This window comes from Homalodisca vitripennis, chromosome 2, assembly GCF_021130785.1.
Source record: "Homalodisca vitripennis isolate AUS2020 chromosome 2, UT_GWSS_2.1, whole genome shotgun sequence".
In the NCBI taxonomy this organism is placed as follows: Eukaryota; Metazoa; Arthropoda; class Insecta; order Hemiptera; family Cicadellidae; genus Homalodisca; species Homalodisca vitripennis.
Genome location: NC_060208.1, coordinates 22,500,227 through 22,506,798, shown reverse-complemented (window position 1 = coordinate 22,506,798; position 6,572 = coordinate 22,500,227).

Genomic DNA, 6,572 nt, shown 5'->3' with positions numbered 1-6,572 from the left:
TTTCTGAACTCTAAAATCTATATCTTCTCCTTATAATTTGTTGCCTTGCCAATAATACGGTAGTAAGCGATTTGTCTATTCAAATTCCAGCAATGTAAAGACTATTGACTCTTTGCATTTTCTATTCCTACACATAAATAAGTAGCCAGGTTGTTAAATTATAATAATAGATTACCAATGCATTTTAAATATTACTATAAAGTATATGAGTTCAATTTTTATTGTAAATTTTTAAACAACAAGCATAACACAAATCAAAGAACATCATGATACACGCATGAAATTGTTCAGTCAAACTAAAGCATAAAAACTTTAAAAGTATTTTATAAATTAATTTCAATAAATACGTTAAAATAAAACTTTCTATAATTGAATTATATAAAGGAGAGTGTAAATGCACGAAACCCTCTCTCACAGCCTGGAAGATAAATATTAAAACTAGCAGTAGTTTGTTGTATCCAGACTTACATAAGCAAATCTGTCTTCCTTTACTTACATCCTGGTTCGTATACGCAGTACATTCTACGTAGATGTTCAAAACTGTGCCCTAAACTGTTAAATATAACTGAAAACACATTACTTCAAACTCACATTATGTCAGGCTTTTTGGTGCATTACGTGTTATATTGTCGTTAACCCAAGAGCGGGTATAGAGTAATCCAATTTATTACTGTTTAAAAAAACTTCAATGTGAAAACATATTGCTCAAAATACTAATATAAACCTCTCAATCTAAAGATAACGAAACCAACTTTCTATGTCTTGTTTAAAATATATCATATAGGCACGTATATGTTTATTACTAATACTTACCCGTGGCTTTGCTAACATTTTCTGTCACGTTCCGTGTGTTTGGTTGAATAGTTCCAACATTTTCAGCAACTCTAGAACTATCTTAGATAATAATATTATATAACTATATAGTTATATCGTGTCGCATATATAACTATACTCTTCCAAGTAGTTCAAAGTTTAAACAAATCAGAAAACCCAGTGTTCCTATTTTAATTTTCGAATTCCCAGAACCCTTCATCAGAAACACACCGATTTAATGAAACAGAAACAGAACGCAGGCCAAGAATTAAAAACAACCAAATAAGGATTTTAACAAATAAACACCATAAACAACAACATTCCAATCAGCTGCATGTAGAATATTTTTGTAAGTGTGTATATAGAATTCAAAGTTTATGGCAGAAGGAAAAGAGAATCGCCCATTTCCAAACGTTCAACCCATTTGGTTACGTTGGTTTTAAAATTAATTGATGTGCGATTTCAACATTTCTTAAATTTAACAGGTTAGTATTTTGGTTGGGATTTGCCTCTAAATGGAAATTCCTTTCAGACTGAAGCAATTTTATAATTGATTTTGATTGTGTTGAATCGCAAGAGCAGATAATGGTCTCTCATAATTTTGATGAACAACATCAAACCGATGATTGGTCATTCTCACTCGTAATGGAGTGATGATTTTTCCAGTATAATCTTTGGGACAGAATTTTCAGGTTAGCTGATAGATCACGTTTATTGTGATGCACCACATCAATGTTACTCTTAATATGATATTCTTTTTATTTATACCACTTTTAAAAGATTCAGAATTTATTAACATCTTACAAATGCTTACAACATTTTTAAAATTACTTTAGGGGGCTTAGAAAATAAATTTCAAGTTTCAGGGGAAGATACCAAAATAGAAAAAGAAACCTTTAGAATTTTGTTGATTTTATGAAAGCCAGGAAAATATTGAGTAATAAATTTAAGATCATTAGGATTAATAGCAATGGAATTATTTTTAGATGCTCAATTTGTTTATCAACAAGTTATTTAGATACCTCCTTTAAAAAATGTACATTAGACAGTCTATTTATGTAGGTATGAATGTCAGATTGATTGCTACAAAGATGTTTTGCCCTTATTGATACACTCTTAGAGATAGAATTTTTTAATGTGAATTGAATGGCAGCTGGTGGAGTGCAAATATTACATGTTTTTGCTGTCTTTGATATGAATTTTTGTTTTCAAATTATGATTTTTAATAAATACATCAGAATCCAAGAATGTTACTGAATCTGGTGAGGTAGACCATGTAAATTTTAAAATTTACTAAATTTATTGAGATTAAAAAGAAAGTCGTTAAGTTTTAACTATATAAATTCTGCAGATTAATGGCATGTATTGTACAGATTGATGACTGCAGCCCAGTCCACTCTGGCTCTTCCCTCAGATGTTAAAATGCATGCAATCATATAGGATAGAGCAACCAACCACTGCAATCGCCGGATCTTAGTCCACCCAGCCAGTTCGTCCCTGGAGTCGACCAAGATGCCTGATATATCGACTCAAAATGTATCTGAATCTGATTCTTGAGGAGGAGATGAGCAATGCCCCTTGGGTTACCGGTTTGCATATCCAGTCAGCCTGCCCAAGCTGACTAATTATTATGAGATCTTACCTTATAGATAACATAGTGGTTACCTTATTTCCAACTCATCCGGTCAAGGAATACGAGTACATTCTAGTCGACCCTAGGCATATACCCTTCTTCATTAATGAGCAGCTGTCCCGGGCCGTTGGATAGTAACTAAGGCGCCTGGCCCCGACGGTGTCCTTGTAGGAGTGCTGAAGGTAGAAGCTTGGAACTGTCTACAGCTGCTGCTGATTATGTACAATCGCTGCTTGCAAGAAGGCACTTTCGATGATCGATTGAAGGTCCAACGCCTGGCCCTCATAAGTAAAGACAAGGGAGATCCTGAAACCCCGACGGAATACAGATCTCTCTGTGGCCTTTCTGAGCGTCAGCACGGTTTTCAGATAGGTTCGGGCAGACCGCTCTACAATCGAGGCGGTGGCGTAGGTTTTAGATGCCTTCGTGGCGGCTCAGCGGGGTATCCATCGCACGCTCCGCCTAGACGTGCGTATAGCGTTCAACTCAGCCAGGCGAGCTGATATGCTAACCGCTCTGTGCGGTGATTATTATTGATTGATTGCGGTGGAGGCACCTGAGTATTACCCTGGCTGGCCCAAAGTCACTACAGGAATTTGTTTGCAGTAGAGATGTTAACAAAAACATTATTCTTTAGCTAAAGATGTATACTAATTTAACACGTTCACTATAATTGTAAGCTTTTAGAAATAATTTTGTTGAATTTGAATGATTTTCCATCGACTTTTAAAACAAAACTGTACTGAACGATGGCAAGCGTCCGAAAAATCCGGTTTCCTTCACAATACTTCCATTGTCAAAAAAAAACTTCAAACAAAAAGTTTTAAAATAGACTTTTGTACATATTTTTGCTATTATTTCATTCTTTGTTTTTGTAAATCTTTAGATTTATTTGTTGTACTTTAACAATAAACTTTATAGTTTTTTTAATTGTTCTGTAACATTTTTCAGTTGAATTATTTTGTGGTACATTATATAGATTCATTACATTTTTCTGACTCGGAAATAGTTTAGGGACATATGTTATATTAATAGATAGATATGTTCTGTAACATTTTTCAGTTGAATTATTTTGCGGTACATTATATAGATTCATTACATTTTTCTGACTCGGAAATAGTTTTAGGGACATATGTTATATTAATAGATAGATATGTTTATGGTATTTTAGACAGATTTTATCTTTGAATTTTGAATTGCTCCAAAAGTGTCTCGGAAACCTTACATTGTCTACTTACGCACACACACACACACACATATATATATATATATATATATATATATATATATATATAGATATATATATATATATATATATATATATATATATATATATATATATATATATATAGTTAACTATATATATCCATGGAAAGGGGAATGTTTTTAAAATCACACATCAAGTTTAGTTGTAAATATTGTAACTGATTAGCTTGTTCTTCAAACTTGTAAGGATTGTATGAAAAAAGTCTAATGTTCAATCAAGAGAGAAACGTTTTGAGTAATTTAATGTTAAATACCTAAGCGACTCATACATTTTGTCATGTCAGACTTTTTATGTTAGTTTATTGATATATGTAAGGAAGTTCATAAATATATTTAAGGCAAACTTAAAAAGGATAAGCTAAACCAATAAAGCATATAATTATCAAATAAATGTTAGTAACGTCCCGTAATAAGGAATTTTACTCAGAATAACTTTTATTTTGCTTATTTAATTTATTTAATAAGCCGACATTTATTATTTATTTATACAATATGGTGAAGAAGTATCTGTGCTAAATGAGTACCCTTGAGATCGGATGCTGAATACCTTCATCAGTTATTCTGAAATATTGACAAGTTTCATCTTGCATCCTGGTGTCCAATGCTAGCTAGTGTTACGGGACAAGCGGCACTTGGCCCGCCGCGTACTGTTGTGTTACAATACGAGCAGCGCGGCCTGGGATTCTAGTGTGACCTTAGTGCCTCCCTAAAGTGCGCGCCCTGCTTTTCGTGAAATCTTTGATTGGAAGGTGACATACTTGCTACTAGATTGTATTATATTTTCTTTCTATTTTTTTGCGGGTGAAGATTTCAAAAAATGTTTTCTATTGTTATGACTTTTTTATTATAAGCAACGTATAAGAAATATTAAACATGGTAAATAATTTATGAAAATAAAATAATTTATAACAATAAAAATGTTTAGATACTTACATATACTATATTTACATATATTCTTCTTAATCTAAAATCACACAATGTAGTCTTCACGTTATTTTCAAATGGCGATACGGATTATGCACTGTCACATGAAACAATTGAAAACTATTTATAATAACACAACATAATTAACAACAATTTGTATTAAGAAAATACGTACTCTTTAACTATTTTGATTGCCAACCCATTTAATAAAGGTAAAGATGGTAAAATTACACCATCACAATAACCGTTTCAGCAATAAAAAAATTATTAAGGGGTACTGTGTTACTTATTTTCTTAATACATCTCTTATAGTAGCCCTATACAGTGAATTTCAAACTACAACAGTTATTCAAATATATACAGTTTAAAATTTAGAGAGTGGCAACAACCTAATTTAATTAAAATTTGTCTCATATAATTACTTGCTCCGCCTTGGATGAAACCCAGATCTCTCAAGCGCTGAGTGAATTTGTTACCAAATACACCACAGATTTCTTATTGTTGTGGTTTAGTTGTTTGGCCGTTTATGTCACACGTGTTTAAATTACTAAACTTATATATACACAGCATTGACGGGATACGTGGAAGCATGACGAGCGCTTGTAGTTTGACGAAAATGGACCCAACAACGATAGATGGTGGCCCCAAGCCATGCTTGCGCTCTTGCAGCCATGCTGCCAGTCACAACACCCCTGCTGGTGAAGCCCCAACCATGGCAGGAGAATGGGAGCAATCGAAGGCACAAATAGTGCAACAGATCCAACTACCGTCACTAGGACAAATGCGATAAGCCCCATAGCCGTGCCTGTTCTTTTTTGTCTACAACAAAGATGAAAATTTTTCTCTCATAAAATATGCTATTTGTATGATAACCCTACCCATAACAGGTGAGTGAACTATTTTCAAACAAAATTTAAAGTAATGAAGGTGTAATTTCTATTGGATCAAAATAATTTTGTCAAACGAAACTTCTGTTAATAGAGAATAATCTACAAGATCATCCTTTTTGTAGCCTGTCTGTTTGTTTTATACATGGAGTACACCTGCATATATCTATGATCCCACATAGGAAATACCCTGAGATTTGTTTTAGGCTGTATTTTATAATAAATTTGTCAATTTTTTAGGTGACAAAAGAAAAACTCTAGTCTGCTCTTGCCATTCCAATAATAATAGCAGTTTGACAAAGCTGGCACTTGGCATTTAAATTATTGTTAATGGTGTTTGGAAAAAGTAATTTTTCATAAGTCCTAATTCTACAGCATCGATACATAACTGGATTTGGTTTTGTAACATCGACAACTTTCATTCTGAGTACAATAGCATCTAATATCATAGCTCCGACGGTGTCCTGAGAGTACCACAGCACCGGTACTTTCAAATATTAAGTCCTTTTTATTGGGCGATAACACTTGTGAAATGCTATGATTCTATTATTTACTATTACTTATTATTTATTTACTTGCTGTTACACTCACCTTTGCAGGCAAATCCGTGATGTATATTAATAGGGTCTTCACAGGGAGTCCTTTTTAAATGCACACAACTCGTATTATTTGGTTGGTAAGTGATTGTAATAAATTCTAAGATATTCCTAAGTCCAAGAATCCACTTTCAAATAATTAGATATTTTAGTTTTAAGACAGTTGCGTCTGAAATTTTGAAATCAGGGAGCAAAACAGCTTCTTTTAGGCACCGCTAAGATATTTCAAATGTCTAAGTGAATAAGCACTGAATAGTTTCTTGTATTCGAAGAAGTCAGTAGTTTCTGTTGACTTATTTATGATCGGTGAAGTGAAGCCCTGTTATTTGACTCTATTTATATTATGTACTGAGGCTTTTAATGTTATTAATTACAGAGCCAAAATATAAGTTTCAAGTATAAATTGTGCATGTATAATGAACTTACATATGATATCAGTGATTAAAATAAGTT